General features: G+C 38.0%; 1 protein-coding gene across 1 annotated transcript in view; it reads left to right on the top strand.

The window, feature by feature from the left end:
* Positions 1-19,680, top strand: part of LOC129373336 (glucosidase 2 subunit beta-like) — a 137,762-nt gene that overhangs the window by 62,162 nt on the left and 55,920 nt on the right. The window lies entirely within an intron of this gene.

Here is a 19,680-nt window from a genome sequence, read left to right as displayed (position 1 = left end):
TACATGTGTGGAAAGCGATACAGTGAACCACGACGAGAGCCATTATGCGCAAACATGAAACTGTGGTGAACCTTCCCAGGATTGGCTATTCTATCAAAATTACTTCGAGAGTTTGTTGATGACTCATGTAAATGTTTGCAAAGAACTCAAACCAATAGGCGTACATGCCTCAGGTAATGTCAGTATTCATCATTCATCAGCAAAACAAAAAACCAGTGCCTTCAAAATTTTTGTTCTGATTTTCTTTCCAACAATTGCAAGAATGTTCAAATTATTTGGTTGGTGATAAAGATAATCTTAATGGATATTTCTGCAGAGTGTGCTGTGTTGAGTGATCTTTTCCACACACAAGTGTGTTGGGAATGCGCCAAGCTAAAATAGAGGATATTCAACATCTTGGGTTGTCTTAGCCTGATATCGCAATGTGTCTGGCGTTCCCTAAGAACACAGCCTGAATGTAACCTGTAGCCGATCAGAGAGCGAGGTGATGGAAACACAGAAGACCTTTTTTTCAGTGAAATATACAACCATGTTGGTGTTTTAACCTTAAACAGCTACAACTTTTTTATTACAAAATCTCCATGAGTTTGACCTTTCCACAGTTTTAACAAAATATTTTGTTATTGCATAAACAGTGAAAACTTTGAGATTAGAGAAGTGTAACCCAAAGTGCGTAGACCTTGTAAATTATGCATTCGTAAAAAACATTTGGCACACCCATTCTAATTAAAGTTTCATGAGGTGCGTATTGAATTTGGATTACCTTATAGTTTTGAGGTAAAAACCCTGCTAATGCAGTCTCGTCCGACCTGGGGGAATTGGCTGCATTTGTAGGTGTGTTGCTCCTCTCAAAGGGAGGAGCCAGAGACTGGAGGTACTGTGACAAGGTTTTTCTCGTATAGAAAATACGAGATAAATGGTTATGAGATTTGTTTTTAGTCCTCCCATTACTGGTTTTACAGCCTGCCTTTTCCAGATGTGTATATGGAATCTGTAGAATATGTACATTGCAGAACCCATGTTATTCTTACAATAAAAACAGTAACATATCATTTCGAAACAGATGCATCAATGGTAAAGATGGCTCATCTTTAAAAAAGAAGGAAGAACTACACTGGCAATAAAGAAATTACAATTAGCTGAGTTTTCTATTTTGCATCCAATCATGAATGATTGCAGATTCAAGTTGGGACCCAGCTTTTCTGGCAAAGCAAGAAGGGAATTCTTGGGGGAAAAAACATTTGGTAGCTGCAGTACTTTACAAAAAAAATAAAAAATACAATACACATGTTTGGATGGAAGAGTCTCTTTGATGAGATATGACATCACTCCATTTTACACTGTCTTTAGAGGAATAATACAATAAACTTTAAGAGCTTTACAAGTTTATCTAGTAGGTATGGCCAAAGCAGGTTTGAAGAATGGTCATGTGCTTATGGGCAATTTGATCCATGAATTTTCAAGTATGCTCAGTCTTGCCATGTCGTTTAAGATATTTCACCTGGAAAGTGGTGTAAACGTATATTTAAGAGATTACTCATTGTTGAAAAATATTCAAGCATATTGTTCTAAGCTCTCCTTTGGATTTAGCTGTCAAAAATATTTAATCACACAAACAGGAGTATTTTTTTTTATACCTGGAAGCTTGGTGAATAAAACAAGGTGTCAATTCATGGAAACTGCACATTTTCCTGCAGCCTCAGTTTGAAATAAATCAAAAGAAAGGTTCTCCTGATATAGATGTGAAGCAGAGAGCTGTTTCCTGTGTATCATGTTTTGTTTTCATACAGCCAGTTTATTCTCCCTTTCACACTACCAGCACATTATCCTGCTCCATCTGCTGCCAGAAGACAGAGCCAGGTATTTATGGTGAACATAAAAAGTGAGTGCTTTCCCTGTCACCTATAGCCCAAGATTTACAGCATTTTTGACAAACATTCTGGATAAAAAAAAAAAAAGGAGTGTTCAGTTTGTATAAGAGTTTAGATCCTGCCTGTTGTGCAAGCTCCCAGCGGATGGTACCGTCGGTACGTGCTGCTCGATGTGTACGTATGCCTCCCTGCTGAGTGGAAATGTGTCGATCTGTCTGCTTGTGGTGCTACATATGTGTCTGTAAGCCTGTGTGTATTTTTGGGCGTGTGTGCGTGTGGTGAATCTGCCTGCTCTGAAACACCAGCAACAGATAACAGATGGTCCCCCTGTATTAGAAGTGTTTTATTTCCCCGAGGAAACCAGATATGTCAAAAATAAGCATGTGCAACATTAGTCATTTGGAATATTCATGCCCCGCCGTCCGACGGTTTCCTTTTCACAGCCAAAATACCACCAGCCCAAATCTCCCAAGAAACAGAGGGAAAGTTGGGGAGAGAACAACAAAAAAAAAGCAGTCAGATGAGTTGATGGTGTGGTAAGGGTTGAGGTCCTTCACGTGGTTTTAACATTGGGAATTTATTTTCAGGCTTTCTGAGCACAGTGATCCCTTGATTAAAAATGGGTTACAGTCTGTGGATATATTCTTGTCAAGAATCTCACCCCCCAGCTCCACTGGGCACAGAAATATGCACACATGTTCATGAACCTGTCTGAGACTGAATAAACTCAATGGGTCACACTTTCCTCTTCCTCTTATCTTGCCTTTTTTGTTGTGTCTCTGAACCTATGACGTCTTTAATCTCCACCTCCTCTCGGTTAAAGGTAGATACCTCATGTCCTCACCACTGAGAGTGGTCAGCATCCTTGTTCTTGGACTTGTGTTTGCATCATTTCAAGCCTGATTAACCATCCATGTATTTGGAGGTATTCACCCCACTGGGAGCCAATGACATGTTTCCTTCCGATTGCAGAAAGCATGAATTTTGAGCAGCATGTTGCTCTTCGTGGTCCCTCGTTTTCAGGGTTAATTCATGGCAGTGTGCGTGAAAGGTGTACACAGAGAAAGGGAGAGAGGAAGAGAGAAATTGGAGGCAATAAAAAGGAGGTGGAAAAGATACTAAACAGGAGTGTGGTGCTTATCGCACAAATGCAATATAATTTATTCAGGAATATGCAAATCCAACAATCATTCTGCCTTGTTTACCGAAGGGACCTGCTGATTCAGAGACTGAAAGAGAAAGAGAGGCTGCCAGAGATGCCGACCTACAGTGTACACACAAAGGCGCCCAACGCTAATTCATTTTACTGGTTTTCTTTAAATTGAAGAAATGAGGTGTGTCGGGCAATTTCTTGCTTATTTCCTAGATGCTATGTCCTTCACATTTAGTCTACTTAGGCTGGCATGTTGACAGAATGACTGAAGTTTTGCAGAGTTTTGGGATGTGTTGCCTCTAGCTTTCCTGCACGGTTAATCAAATCTTTGGAATTTGCAAACAGCAGTACACCCTAACAACATAAAAAATATACTAATATTTAAATTTTCTGTTCAGATTGATAGATATTTGTGCCAATAAATATGTTTTTGTTTTTGTTCATTAGCAGCCTGTCCAGCAAGAACTCACTGGGGCATAAGTTTGCCCAGAGATATATATTTTTTGTTTAAATGAGTAAATAGCATAACAAATGCAATTTTATTAAATGTCAATTGCCTTGACACTGTCACCAGAGTGCTGTAATTATTAAGCACAAACTTTCTACCGTCATTGCTTGATTGTCATTGGTCCATGTTAACTTTCGGAAACCTGATACTTTAGCAGTAACTAACCCATGTCTTGAATGTTGGAATTTGTAGATTTTTCACTGCACTTTTGATTTTGATGAAGAAATGCATATAAATGTAGTCCTATTAAACCCTGAAATAAGTATTGGAGCAAAAAGAATCTTTGCTCTCAGCACTGAAATTAACTTTTGGCCACAGGGACTCAACGGTAAAGGTTGGGGTAAAACTCTTCCACTGCCACCAATGCAGTTCCAGTCACTGATGATGATGTGGTATTTACAAGAACTGCCACTGCCAGATTAACCCCAACAGAGGCTTAAGGGCAAAACTGACCTGTGGACTCGTGTTGAACCTCAGATTTTGTCAATTGTTTGTTCATTGAATGTGCACTAGTCAAGGTTGACCTTCAGGAGTCAAATGGCAGATGTATTATAGTTTGCCTCGAGCCAGAAAAAGACAACAATTTGGAATGCCAAATTGACTGTTTTGTTTGTGTCAGTTATGTTACTGTTGATTGTTGTATCTTTAAGAATTTACAGTGGTTGTGGTTAAGAAGAGGATTGTCATGTGTCATGTTTCAGTATCCACTAGAATCACTCAAATTATGTAAATAACAAATACATCAGCCTATACAAAAATAACTTTTTGCGAAATTAGCTGTTTCAGGCAATGATAAAGGTAGTGTAAGGAATAATTCACCCTGATTTTCTGGTATAGTCCAAAAACATTTATTACCTTAATTGGTGATTCTAAAGTGACTTTAGGTGCAGTTGCATTTCTTTGCATTGTTTCCTGTTTCTCTGTTGGTCCTCTGATGGACTGGTGATCAGCTTAGGATCTAAAATTATAAACAAATATTGCATAGAAATCTCAACTTCATATCCAACTAGTTGGCCTTACTACCAAAATAAAACTAAACCACAACTGTGAGACTTTGAATGGTGTCTCTTGGAGAGGTCTTCTGGGATTCATGAAGAAATGAAGAAAGCACTGATGCAGTGTGAGAGTTTTCTGACCATTGTAAATATTCACAAAACCTTCCCTGGTGTCATCTTTTTTGGAAGAAAAATTAAGCAGAAGTTGTTTTTTTTAATTATTATTATTAATTTCATATGACCTGTATGCACTGACGTGGATTGATTATCGGCAAATTCACAAAATAGTGGAGATGGAGATTTCATTCCTGGGCCGCATCCCGGTCACACTCATTCCAGGCCAGCAGTGGTCTAAGTAATTTAACATTGGACCTTGGCAGCACAGTTGCATTGCATATAACATTGTCCAGATTTGACTCCTGGTTTGTATAGCTCTTATGGCTCTGAAGACTGGAGCAATCTTACTCTGTTATGGTGAGGGCCTTATTGTAATATCTGCTAAAAGTTAATGTGACTGGTAGAAACTGGTTACGTTGATTTCAAGATTAAAATTCCCGTTGAGCTGTTGGGAAAGAAGTTATGGGCTATTCATTTTTCTCAGCTAGTCACACAGCCCCACTTTTATTTATTCAACAACAGTAATATCCATCTTGACCATATTCTGGCATTAGTGACTGTGGACCAGTTCAAGAAATCCTTGGAAGAAACAATTATAAAGCCTCATTTTGCTTTGCAAAACTGGCCCATCGGCAAGACAGCTTCTCATTAGATATGCCCATCAGACTTAACTGGAACAACACTTCCGAAGAACGAAAGAGCCAAAGTAAAGCAAACCATGGAGACAGGTGATTGCCAGCATTTTAATTATTCTTGTCTCTCACATTGGAATGTCGTAACTTTTACAGTAATGGTCAGTTTTCCATAGCAAATTTTTCTGTGTAAAATGCTTTAGAAGAGCTAAAACACTGATTTACCTCAAGAAAGTTTGATGACACTTCTCTTTATAATCTTTTGTCACTGAAAACTTCAAATAACCCTTGAAGCTAAATAGAAAATGAAAATGTACTTAATATAAGTACATTTAAAATGCTTAATATCCAAGCCAGTTATTTATGAAAGTATTTTGGAGTTTAATTTGGAAACTTGAAAAAAGGTAGAAAAATAATTTACATTTTTATCATTCTACAAAAAAAAAAAAGATCATGGGGAAGGGGTGCGATGCAGTCTTTTCAACAGAGATAAAGCAAAATTAAATATTGAACTAAGAAGATAGCATTACACTATTATGAACATTTTGAAACTTGCAGAATTTCATGATTCCTTTTGGTTTTGTTTCTGAAAGGTACGGAGCAAAGTTTGGAAATTTAGCTGAGAAGAAGGCCTCGTCTCAATTCCTAAAGCATCCCCAACCGCCAAGCTGCACAGCAGTTTTGAAAAAAAAAAAAAATTAAAAAGACACAGGTAAGGGATTTCTCCACTGACAACGCAAGAGGAGAAAAGCTTGCTATGTCATTCCAACCATCTGGAAGTCTGGCTCAGACTTGAGGCTGATGTGTAACTTTTAATTGGAAAGACAGTAGTGGGAGGCAGAAGAGGAGGAAGGAATGATCCCGATGGATAAGGAGGCAATGTCTGCTGCCAGATGGACAAACCTGAGCTTGCTGGAGTGCTTGCCATTTGATTCATGGGCCAATGCAATGTGTGCTGAGCATTACAAAGACGCTTGTGGAGAGTTTTGATCTGGCTCAATACATGTAGTTGGAAAGGCTGCTTTGTAGACAACAGAGACTTCAACTTTTGGCTGTGTTTAGTTTTAGCCTTAAAAGGTTTGACAGAAATGTCTTGCAACTAGTGTAATCCAAAAATCAAGCTTATTCAGGGGATTACACTTCATATAATGGCTCTCTGTATAGACAACTGATTGCCTCTTGATTATAATTGTTGATCTCAATGCTAACAATCTGGATGTATAACCTTTCTGTGAAGCTCTTTAGGCTCGGATTGCAACACTGAAACATTTTTCTTTCAAGAAGGCTTAAAAGGTTTGAGTGGTAAAGAGTGATATTTTTTTGGTATTCTTTGGCTACTTTGGAAAAATGTAAAATTTCTCAAAGTAAAAATTAGATTCATGACTAATTATTTAGTAAAAAAAAACAGTGTGGATTTCTCAAGTCTAAATATAAAAAAAGGTTTAAATAAGGAAGAAATTATATATTTTTATTCAGTTCAATTAAATGTCTTCATGTTGTCCTTAATCAAAATATGTCAAAACACTTTCTGAGTTATGTTTCACCTGGTTTTATTAAGATGACAATAAATTGCGTTTAAATTATTATTTGGAACTTAAAACTATTTATGCAGAATTGATCAGATTTTGGTTATTGTAGAGTTGTCAGCGGGGTGGAAATTTATTTAATGACCAATCCAAACTACCAATTGTCATGTAAATGCCTAATTATTATATGCCGATTCCCATTAGCTTTATTTTTTATAGCATTATACCTGTTATTAGCATAAATGATGCATCAGGTTGTTTTTAACCATCATGACATTTTATCATGTATGGGTTTTATGAAAAAAACCATCTTGTAGCTCTTTCATTAAAATGTGAAATATGAGTGGTCATAAATAGTCTGCTTGCTAATTATCAGAATGAAGATGATAGATTTCTTTCTTTCTGCATATCGGTAGACATGGGAAAATGGTGTATTGTTCGAAGTATTTTATTTCTGTACGTTACTTTATACTGCTATCTCATCCTTATGTGACAATAAAAAAGTTTTTTTCTACATGTTCATAACTACAGATTTTAACTAGTCTCAGTTGACAAATGGAAACAATAACTGCAAGTTAAGATATGTGGGTAATTACTGAGTTTGAGCATTTTCTTCAAGTTAGAAAATAACAATGTTTACATCAGTTTAACTTGCTAATGTTAGCAGTAGCAGGTTCCAACAGCTCAGGAACTGCCTATTATTGTTTATAAATGTCTAAGTTTGTGGAAAGTAGCGACATTATCTAGAAAATCCATCTCCCCCATTATTCTGGTATTTTAGTAATCCTAGCTGACCTATAAACAGTAAAACCCTTAGTCTGATTTATTGTCTGACAGTGAGAAGCAAAGGTTATGTCTTTTTATATAGAGTATGTAAATAGCAGGTTTGAATTGTACATGGAGTTACCATTTTAGGTTTAAAATAACCCATCAACCTTTCTCTGACTGTTCCCTCCCCATTACTGCAGTCTCACTTGAGTCTGAAGGAAAACCTCCAGAGTGTTGAAGGTGAAACAAGAGTCAGTTCCTGGGTCAAGAGTTTGGCTAATGAGAGTTTTGAGTTAAAATTTCAGATGTGTAATGTTTTACCTGCCAGATCCCTTCCACAACTCCCTTCTTTTCCGGCGTTCACCAGTCTCTTCAGGCACCTGCATGTTTATCTTCATTTCACACCGCTCTCACACCGCATGTTCATTTTTCACTACTGTTGCCTCCCCCGCTAAGTCCCCACTCCCCTCACACCTATTCGCCCAACCCCGGTCCCTCCTCCCCTCCCGGCATTGCAATTCAATTTGTGCTGTATGTTTCATTCCCTGCTCCGATTTAAATGTATTTCATGTCATCTGCTTTTAATTAACTCTCAGGATATGGCGACGAGGGGAGGAGGCAGACGGAGAGATAAAACCTCTTCACATCCGCCGATGAGTTGCACTGGCAATCATTTACCACTTAGACAGTAGTGAAGAAGCCCCCTTTTTGTTGCCCTGGCAACCAGCGCCTTGGTGATTGATTCCTCGCCAGCGTGGCATCGCTGCAGGGAATATAGAGCGTGTGAGCTTAGCATGCTTGCTACATCTTTCTAATTAAAATGGGATTACAGAGTCATCGTCGTATGTACAAACAAATGCATGGCTGTGAAAAAAATCAATTTCGGTAAATGTCAAGACTGTTAAATACAACTGTGCATAAACAAATGCAAGCAGGCTCCATACACTGATATGGACATTCTGGGCACAGTGTACTTGGAAAGATGTGTTTCCATCTGATTTGTATGTTGGTGTTTGTCGATTGACAGCGTCAGTGCCCCCCTCCTGCATCCAGGAGTCGAGCGTGATTGACAGTGCATGGATAATATTATGCAGCTCAAATCACCAGGCACAACAATTAGTCTGTTTGTTGCTGTCTGCTAATCAGAAAATATTCCTCAAATTGCAGCTTAATGTACTTCTTAAATGAACAACGGTTTCTTAATGTAATTGGATTAGGCAAGTCAATCGTATCTGTGTTGTTTCTGCTGTTGTCTCTCAGAGAGCTGAGAGTGTGGAGGGGCTCGGTGTTCTCCAATACGCAGAGCTGCTTTATTATTTTCACATCCTGCCATGGCTGTTTGCACTTGTGCCATGGGGATGCTGACACACACTGGTATTATATTTTAAAATATGATTCTACAAATATATTGAGTGGGAAATGATTGCGGCTTGGTGTCGATGGTGTAGCAGAGGAAAAACAAACACCAGCAATCTGTTGTGGCGTTTTAGAACTGAAAAATAATTTTAAATATATATATATTTTTTTGCAATAGATATTCCTCATTGTTGTCTTCATAATATAGCAGTGGCTTCACTCATATTCAGAGGGCATTGCAGTTGACTTCAAGTGCAACTCAAAGTCAAGGGTGGGTTCAAGCCAAGTCTTGGGTTTTTGGAATTAAGTCCAGACAAAGACCAAGTCTTTCAGCTGAAGTCCAAATGAAGTCTAAGGTCTATAACTGGCAATTAAAAGTCTTAAATGGGCAAAATTAAAAGTCTCAAATCACATGTATGATTATTGTCTGAAGAAGTGACGTTTGCAAAACAATTAATCCAGATATGCTATTCATTTTCCTTGGCACTTGTTGGCTGAACCACCATAAGTTAAGATGATTTCCAGTGTGTATTAATATATTTAGTGTATTAACCATTAAATGAGGCAATGTGTATAATTTTTGAAAAAGTGGGTTTAATATGTCCCCCACGAGCAGAAATGAATCTATTTTGCTAAATGTGCCAGAAACTGTGAAATTTGTTTAAAAAAATCAAACAGGAAGTTTTTTTTATTTTGAAAATCCATTGATTTCTTTCCAGTAACATAACTAAAATCTGACATTCATGCTGCTTTGAATGGATTTTGTTCACCTTACTTTGAGTTTGTGGATTTGAAGGATTAGTTGAAAACCATGCATGTAATGTACATTTTAAGATTTGTTGTCAAATCAAAATAGTAAAAATGTTAGATTCTACTTCATGTATTAAATAACACAACGGTGCAATTACTAAGGTGTAATTGATGTAACATGGGGCTTTAGGCCTCTTCCCAAGCTATGCTCTTTGGCACTTCCTGTGTGGGATGTTTCATTACAGCAGAGGTAATAATAGACCAGGGAATTTCTAATGTGACACCTTTATATACCTTTGAAAGATTGTGTGGAAGCCTCTGACCGCTGGCAGAAATAAATAAAATTCATGTTTAGTTGTAAACAGTGGCTATTATTGGCATATATGTCAAGAGACGTACAGTGTACTCAACCTCTGGAATGGAGCACAGTTTTATTCCAGTCATTGAAATTCGAAGCAGGTCTACCTGCAGAGAGAGAGAGAGAGAGTGGACAGCAAGTACAGCATACATCTACTTTATCATCTCTTGGATTTTACAGGGCTCTCTGAGGCTAACGCACTTCTCACAGAAATGAAAGTGCAGTTACTGCCTTATGAAACGGAGCCCCAGATTAGGCATCAATCACTTTCACCCTTCTTTTGCCCTTTCAGTCTTTACTCAGATTGGCTGCCTGACTTTTGTGTGCTCAGCAAACTTGCTAGGTCCTATGTTTTTTTTTTTCTTTTAGCTGTACCTTGTATGAGAAATATGAGGACATAAAACAGCGTGAAGGGTTTTATTTGAAGTGAGACACCCCAGGCAAAAACTGTCAATTTCGAGTGTTTTTTGTTTCCATTGCGCGTATTTTTCACGATGCTCTATAAAGTACTTGTTTTTTTACTTTACATACTATCACCAATTTATTCCGGAAAGCATATTTTATTAAACAAGACACCTCTTTCAGTTAGATGAACTTCATATTTTCAAAACTTCAAAAAGATAATTAGTCAGTTTGTATGACCATAAATCGCTGCTCTGCATTAAACTTGTATTCAAGATTGACTAGTGCTCTGTTCCAGTGAGTCTCCTCAGGCTAAACTAGTCTAGCACTAACTTTAAAGATGACATGAAGTGTTTTTTCTTTGCACCTCAGCATTCTGTGTTGCCTGTTTGGACATATATTTGAAAAATTGTAGCATCAATATTAATGCCCTAGTTTATAATGTTACTGGTAAGTTTCTTTTACTACTTTAAATAAATTCATTATGTTCAAACCTGAGTGCAAGGTCGAACCTGGAAAATAAGTAATTAGAAAATTGAATATAAACCTTTTTTTTTCAGACTCTAAGATGCACTTTTTCAATTGTTAGGCTGGTCATTAGACTTTTAAACATGTGCTACATATATAGGTTTTTTTTTCTCTTTTCATGCTGCAATTTTAAATGCTACGTGTTAATTTTTGCTGACTGACATGAGCCAAGGATTAAACAATACAGTCTGCAGCTGCAAGGAAAGCAAAACGACTACATTTTTTTTTTTTTTGCACATCCATCCATTGCCTTTTCTTGCTTGTCCTTGCAAGGTTGCTGGTGCCCTAACTAGTATATTATTTCTAACTCCAGCCATAAACAAAAAACTTAATTAACACCATACCTTTAAGCCCAACTAATAGGGTGCATTGGAAAAATGACCTTAGTTTCCACAAATGACCTCCTTTGTTGGTGGAAATCGTTCGAAGGGTCTTCTACTTGCAGTTTTTACAAGAGCACACACAAAGGTCAGAGATATTTAAAAATCTGCAAGCTGACAATGGTTTCAAACAGGAAGTCTTTTGAAACCATATCCTACTTGTACCACAGACCGCAAAGGGGACTAAAACATAAATACAGTTCTGTGATATAGCTTCCTTCTAAGATTAACTACTATGAGATTTAATACAACAGTTTAATTACTTTACACCTATGCAGCCATGTCTTCAAACACGTAGCCTTCATTTCCAGGTGGTCTAGCTTTCTGAGAGGGAATGATGGCCACAGCTTCTTTTTCTTCCTCTTTTCGTTTTGTGTTGTGTGTTGGAAATCCCACTTGCATCTACACATTCAAAGGCGGGTTTTGCTCTTCTCTTGAGAGCTGAAGAAAAAACGAGGGATTTTGATCAAGCAAAAGTGTAACGACTTCTCTGTCTCTCATTTACACCAGCGCCTGGCATCAAGCAGGAGCTGATGAACCAATCTAAATCTGGACCTTGATGATGGAAAATGATTTGGTCACACTGCTTTGCACGTGACTCTCACAAAACCCAGTGCATACGATAGTGCTAATAGATAATTGGCAACATAATCAGAGGTGACATGTTGCATGATGTTACACGAACAGGCATTCATTTGGTTGCAACATGGCAATTTAAAGAATGTTTACTGAAGATAGAGGCTGTTAGTCCCATATATTCCAGCTAATGAGTTGTATATTGTAGTACGTCAGTATCCTAATGTAATATCTGATATTTAACCATGCAATTAGGGATTGTATTGCTTGGAATACCACAACTGCAATAGGACAATGGCCGCATACATAAAAAGTAAGCGTTCTTGTCTCCTTATGTCAACTTTTCTTCCCTAAGAAAGCACCAATTAGCATGCAGATATCTCCATCTCTTTCCACTCATACACATAAGTCCACTCATGGAGACACACACCCTCATCATAGCAGTTTTCTACAGTCTTACACCGCCTCCCTTTGCCTCCCACTCATCCTGCTGATTGGAGTTGTCAGGAGTCAGAGGGTCACAGAAAAGGATGTCAATATGCCTCACTCCGAGACACAGAGATGTGTGTACACACATTTGCACACCAGGCACACAGTAAAGCGGCAAAGAGGTGAAGCAGCCAAAGTGGCAGACTGTAATGCAGCTCTGTCTTAACTATGTATAAACATTGCACAGTCACCCTGTCCCATCAATGTATTTGACTCCGTCTCCCACTCACCCATGTACATTGAAGTAAAGAGGATTCAATTGATATTCATTATTCATCTGCAACTGCCTTGAGTTTAGTGATTAGATATACTATCTACAATCTGATGAGTCTTCCACCTGCTCAGCCCCAAGGGAGGAATCTGGATTTCATTTTGCCTTAAAATGGAAGGCTTAAAGTTTCCTTGTAGCAGAGTATTTATGCATATTAAACAGTGCTAATGTGGCAGAAATAAACCTTTTTCAATAGAAAGTTCTAAGACTTAGGATTACATCACCTTCACTTAGAACATAGCAATGCTCATGACCAATTGATAAGCACATTCACAGATACTAATGAATCCAAAAAACACAAACAAAAGAAAAACGAACAAGCAAACACATCACATATAAGGCACAGGAGTATTTTTATCTCCCCTACAAAGAACAGTTTGATTCCTACTCAAGCAACTTTAGTTCTTGTGATGTTTAAGGGTTCATTGGTCTGTGTTGAGGCTATCATTTGTTATTATTTCATCTCGTAATCTTAATGCGCTGTGTTTCTACCACACATGGCTTTCAAGTTCAGGATGCTTGAAATTAGCACAACATTTTGTACATGATATTTTTCCAGTCCTCTTATCGAATGCATATGAACAAAAGTTAACTTAAGAAACCCAGATGAAGATTTTCCACTTTATCTTTGGCAAATCTCAGGCTAATGACGAGGCTAACACCCTAGTCATTAGCCTGAGGAAGATATGTGGCATAGTTGTAGTTGAAAATTAGCTACTGCCCCTGGTAGTGTCTCGAGATCTTGTAGACACATTGGAGTTGAATCAAAATTTGCAGCTGTGAAAATTACAATTTCAGTTTTATTCTGTTCTTGTTACAAAGAGTAGGGACATTTACATTTACTTTTTCATCTTTGTTGGTGTTGGATTGCTAATAAGTCTGTTTATTTTATTTCAAATATTGAAAATACTGTTTGAAAGGAAAATACTTCTGTGGATTGAGCATTAGAGTTAAGTTGCACCAATAAAAACTTGTTTTTTTTTATGTAGAACCATTTGACAAAAGAATTGATCTGTCACTGAAGTGTTACCAAAAAGAAAAAAATGGTCAAACCTAAATTCTATTTCCTATTGTGATTAATTCATTGTCATTTAAAATTTCTCCCCAATCTTAAAATAAAAATATTAAGCATATCTTTGTAGAAATTAAAAGCTGTTCGAAATAGCAAAATGGCTGTGGGGTTGTTTTAGACCTCAAAGAATGTAAAGAAAAAAACATTTCAAACAGCTTTAAAAGTATTTTGACTTGGGGAGATTTCAAAGCAAATGGTAATTTAACCCCAATTTTCAACTGCAAATTTAATGCTTTGCTTTCTTTATCTCCCCCCACTGAGTGAAATTAAATTAAATAAACCATTTAAAAAAAATTAAAACTTATCCACCAGAGCTTAACTTTAGGATACTAAGGGCAGATTGAAAAACCCTGAATTTACTCACCGATTCTCTGCATCCAAATAAGCCTAATTGGGCATTTTGGGATTCTGTTTAGGACAAAGTCATTTGGATATTTTCTAGATGGAGAAGGCCTCACGGTGGACCAGGTTCACACTGATTATATCTCATGACTGGCTCAGGAACACCCAAGGGTTCCTTTCGCACCTGAGCAGAGTCTGTGGTTTGATATAATCAAAATGGTTATGAATATTTGATCATCTTATGCAACTCTTGTTTAAAAATAAATTTTATCTTCAGAATTATGCAAGGCTACTTTCAGGAAAAAGAGTCTTCCATTTTGGCACAGTTGCAAACCACCTAAACCGACAGGTGAGGCAAGAGGGCCATGAAAACGAATCTGCAGAAATCCACAATTCAAGTGGAAGCGTGGCCCAAAATTAAACTTGTGGGCATATAAAACACTTTGTTTAGTTAAATTTGCCAGTAAAAACAAATGAACAAAACACTGCAAACAAATCTGCCAAACAGAACCATAGTTAGTAACCAAACAATTTCCTCAGTACAGTCTCCTCCGCACTGCTGTCTACGGACTGAAGGTTCTCCACCTGCCAGTTGTCTGTCCCCCTCTCTGTTTTTACATAATTGTATGATTCCATATTCACACATATTATTGGCTACAAGGCTACCATGTTACTAATTAAAAAAACGCTCTGCCCTGAGCAGGACAGAGCCACTGAGAGTGAGAGCTAAGCAGCAAAAAAGTGGGGAGCCGGCACTTCTCATTCACTGATCTCAGGACATGATGAATCACTGATTTCCAACCAGTTTCAGATGTGTTGCTGCTCCACTACAGCTGATTCAAATGTGCCAACCTTCCCACTCTCTATGTTTTAGTTCTGCATAAGCCTGCTAACGAACCATGATTTGATTTAGATTTGTTGAACCATTGGAAGTAATTAAATAGACTGACTTTGACACTACTTTTTAAGCTTTTGTTATTGTTGTTAAAAATGCTCAGTAAAAATTGTTGCAAAACGAAAATTTGCAAAATACCCATTGTCTAAATGTGCAAAACTAGTGGAGATGCACCAACAGGTACTTGGGTATAACTGGAACAAAACTCAGTGACTCAAGGTGGTGAATACATCAGGCAGATTCTTAGTTTTATCCTTTAATTGCCACCTTTCAATTATTCACAACTTCTGCTGGTCTATCACAGAAAATGAGAAAAAAAAATCTATAGTTGGTGGTTAAAATATGACAAAATATGGAACACTTAATATCAATCACTGTCTTCTCGATTTCCATACCTTCTGGCTCTATAATATTTAGCATCAGGCAAATGGTGTAACACCCGTTGTAAGACCGTCTCACTAACTGTAGGGTCATCAGAGAAGGTAGCAGAGCCTGACAGAAACAGAAAACGATGATTGTTTGACTAGACATGGGATGGGCTATCTTTATCTGTATCCAAAAGCAGACAGCCACATGCAGAAGCTCACAGGCAGTTTGCTCAGAAATCGTTTTGGGCACCTGTCATGCTCGATTATAATTAGCGAGCGGACATCTAAATAATTGCCATCAGGCTCTGTCTGCTGTATCAGTGTTGCCCCGATCCTTGCCTTTAGTTGTAATATTGTTTAAAGGGCCAGCGAGCGTTCACAAAGCCAGCGCCCTCAGCGAAGTCTGAAGCAGCGGTGTTCAGCCTGCGACAGCATCTGGAGCACTGCAAATAATTAACTGGCACAAGAAGGTTTGGTGTTGGTTTCACCATTTGTTTTGTCCACACTTCTCCCTGAGTGACACAGACACACACACGCAGATGCATGCCCATACAGGAAGCTTTTGATCATCACTGAGACACTGCTACGAGATAGGGAGGTAACACACTCATCCCATTGGGGATTACAAATGGTTGTAAAAGTAATTGAGGCAGATGGGTCTGTGTCGGAAAATTAAAATAAATGAATACCTTTGGAGAAGTGAAGATTTGCTGAGTTCAGTCACATCTGTAATTTAAAACTAATTACTATCACCAACTGTGACAATACTGGTACTAATAAAAACAAACGTCGAGGTGATGGATTCGACTGCAATATGTGCTGCTACTCTGTTGGTCAAAATTCTGTTGAAGTGCTGTCATCCTTTCGTTTTGTGCGTTTTGAGAGTGTGTCAGATCTCAGCTTGCTGCTATAAAAGGCTGCGCTCCAGGGCCGGTGAGAGCTATCCCAGAGTGTATCGCCAGCCGTTGCGTGACGACTTGACTCACACTTGTCGTTCTTCCCTCTTCCTCTTTCCCCTTGATTAGGCTGCAGTGCAGAGAGATATGTCAGAGTGACACACGCATGCGTACACGCATATACACACATGCACACACAAGCCGTCTTCGCAAAAGAGTTGTTGCCTTTGGGGAGGCCAAGGGTCAGTCCACCCTGCACATCTCCACCCAACCCCCTACATTTGAAACCTGAGGGTGTGTGGAGTTTACTGCTGCTCAGCAGCGCCCTCTCTGGCCTTAATGTTACTTTCCTCAGAATGAACTGGGATTCCTTTCACTGCAGATTTTATTGGAATCTTACCAGTTTCCAACAAACATCATTTCAAAGAATTTTTATCATTTCTATCAAGTGAGATAGAAATTATAAAGACAATCTCCCTGTCTTCCATAGGGAAAGTATGGAAATTAATCTTACTAATTTCCTTAATTTCCACATCTATGATTATCATAAAAATTGTAATGTCTTGTGCAATTTGATTCAGTTGTAAATTATTGTCTGAAAACTTTGCTACTCTCTTTCCCAATTTATTTGGGGCCAGTTGACTCTGACAGATCAAAATCAAAATATTTCTAAGTGACTTTCTTCTTGTAGATATTATAGATTGGTGTAGCTTAACAATACATGAGTAAAGTGTAGAATATAATGTAATCATTTTAAAGCCAAAAACTGATGCATGACCATCTTAAAACACCCCAAGGCTGATGCACAATTTTATACCTGAAAATGTCTGATAACATGCTGAGATCGCTGTATTTTTTGCTTATTTATTGATGGTTTTGGTTTGATATGCTTAAAAAGATATTATTGATTTATTGGGATTTATTTTAAATTTGATACAGTATGTGGACATCTTCAGATTTTTTTCTCTCTTTTAATCAAGGGAATATTGTAATTTCCATTTTACAGGTCCAGGAAGGATAACACTGCATTTTTCTGTCCTCAAGCACTTTCTCTGGTATCAAGTTGAACAAACTTAAGTATTATTTTCAGTGTGACTACAATTTAATCGGTTTTGAAAAACATATGTCAAGGTTATTTGTACTGGGTCCATGTCTGTTCACATTTCTTTCATTTTTGTAGCTCTATAAAACTTATTTAATCTTTATTTAACCTAAGATAAATACAAAGAGTTCCATAAACAAAGTCTCATTGATTTATAGATAGATTTTTCCAGTTTGTTCAATAGTCTCTCCTGTCCTCTCTTAAATCCGACTTTAAACCTTCACACAAACACACTTCATTCCCCATGACTCATTGCTCTACAGCTTACCCAACTCACACTCACAAGCTTCTTCTGCTGTTATCTCTGTGCACAGTAGTGTCAGCATGTCTGAGTGTGAATGCAGTTGTGCTTGTTTGTCTTTGTCTCTCTTGCCCTCTATTTTCCTGAGTGTCTGACACATCCTATAAAGGCCTGTTTGGAGAGACATTAGCATAGCATTGCTCAGATTGAAACAGAGAGGAGACAATGAGGAGTGTATGTAGTTCTACTGACTTTTCTGTGATGAACCCTTTAAGTTGCAGGGCATGTAAAGCCTCTTTGCTCCTTCAGTTCAAGATCTGCAACAGCATTGCAGGAATCTGAGGCGACAGTATTGTTATTTTGTTAGAGCAGTTGCTGCTCACTGATCAACACACCCAGCCCATCCTGTTTGTGTGCTCTGTTTTTCTTGATGCCTGCTCAGCAAGCTCTCTCTTTGGTGCTGACTTAGATGGAGCAAACTGGTCGTGTCCACAGTCCTGCCATCAATGCTCCTGTTTCAGCCGCTGCCCGCTGAGCTGCAGCTGACTTTGTTGTCTTTTCGTCTCTTTACCCTTTGTGCTACCTCATCTGTTTGTAGAGGAGCTTGTGTCATCAACCGTGCTTACACTGCCGGTTTGGGCTCCAGTAGCTGCCCATCAGCCGCTTAAAGCAGGCGGAGTCAGTCACTGCTATAGATTAGAAACTGCTATTCTGGACCCACCATCTGTATTCTTAAGACAATATTTTCTCTTTCATTCTGAAAAAAAGAGTTCTTTGACTCTGTTTTTCTGCATTGGGGTGAGCGTCACCAGGGGCTCCAGCAGAGCGCAGCAGTTTCAGTTGACCGGGTTTTTGCCCCGTCTCCTCCTGTGTGATCTAATCAAGCCTGGAGAACCTGAGTTCTTTTGCTTCCTCTGTGCTCCAGCTTTCTCAATGCAACACTTCAATGTTATTTCAAGAGTCGAACCTGGTGAAACTTTAAACCCAGGGTGAGCATGTTTTTGCTTCCAGAGGGCCATATCAACTTAGTTAAACCAACCGAAAGGGCTGTTCATTGAACTGTGGAAAAAGAAATCTTTCAGGGGGCTTTGTAACAAGACATGTTCACTGGTTTTCCTGCTTTTCTTTCATGTCAAGTTCGCTTCATGTGTAATTTTCATGCCTGGCTAAAAAAAGAGCTCTTTGATCATATCAACGGTATTGTAGACAATCAAATATATTGTCTGGTTTAGAACATGCAACAGCTGTTTAACCTCAAAGTCCCTTTTACAGTGCATTGCGTTTTTGCTCAGTCAGCTTGATCAACTTGATGCAGATGTCTGGGTTTCTGTAGACTGATAAAGTTTTATCAAAGAGGAGTATTAGCGGTGGGCACATATCCACTTATCCATTATGGCAATTTATTTTTAGAGCTTTCACTAACTTTGAAAATGTTCAGTGTACTTTTACTAAATTATCTTTTTAAGATAAATTCTAAAGTGCTGATTTACTTGATTGTTTAGTAATCTTTCAGTTGAATGAAGTTCGACATTTGGTTATCAACTACTTCAAGTAGTTAGGTGTTTGAATGCATCCCCTCATTTTGAAATGGGTAAAAACTCTGCAGCAGTTCTGAGTCCTGGTTTTACATTTCTGCTCCCTTTTTTCCCCCAATAACTTTATAGAAAATAAGAAACACCCAGGAACAAAATAAAACATGAACAGCAGAGAAAAAGATATAGGCATAAATACATTATCTAACAACATTATGGAACATGTAAATGTTAATGTTGAAATGAAATTGTCGCTTCCTTCAAGAGCTACTTTGAATTAAACTTGAATGATAACTTTGAATTCAAGTTAATATTATAGCACTTTATCATTATCTTCTAAATATCGGTATAGCGCTTTATAGTTAGCTCAACTGACTTTTTAGTTGGCGGTGCCCATCGCTGAGTAATATAAACTCAGTTTGAGTGCATTGTATTGTAACTAGGACTGAATTGGGATGTATGGATTTCCATTTTTGTCAATAAAGTTGAGGTTTGCATTGAGGTGAGATTATTTGGAGATTAATTGGATCTTTTGTCTTATAACTAGAATTG

Source organism: Poeciliopsis prolifica, unplaced genomic scaffold (assembly GCF_027474105.1).
Source record: "Poeciliopsis prolifica strain line A6 unplaced genomic scaffold, Auburn_PproV2 SCAFFOLD032, whole genome shotgun sequence".
Taxonomy (NCBI): domain Eukaryota; kingdom Metazoa; phylum Chordata; class Actinopteri; order Cyprinodontiformes; family Poeciliidae; genus Poeciliopsis; species Poeciliopsis prolifica.
Note: the sequence above shows the minus strand (reverse complement) of the source record. Positions and strands in the feature narration are given on the sequence as shown.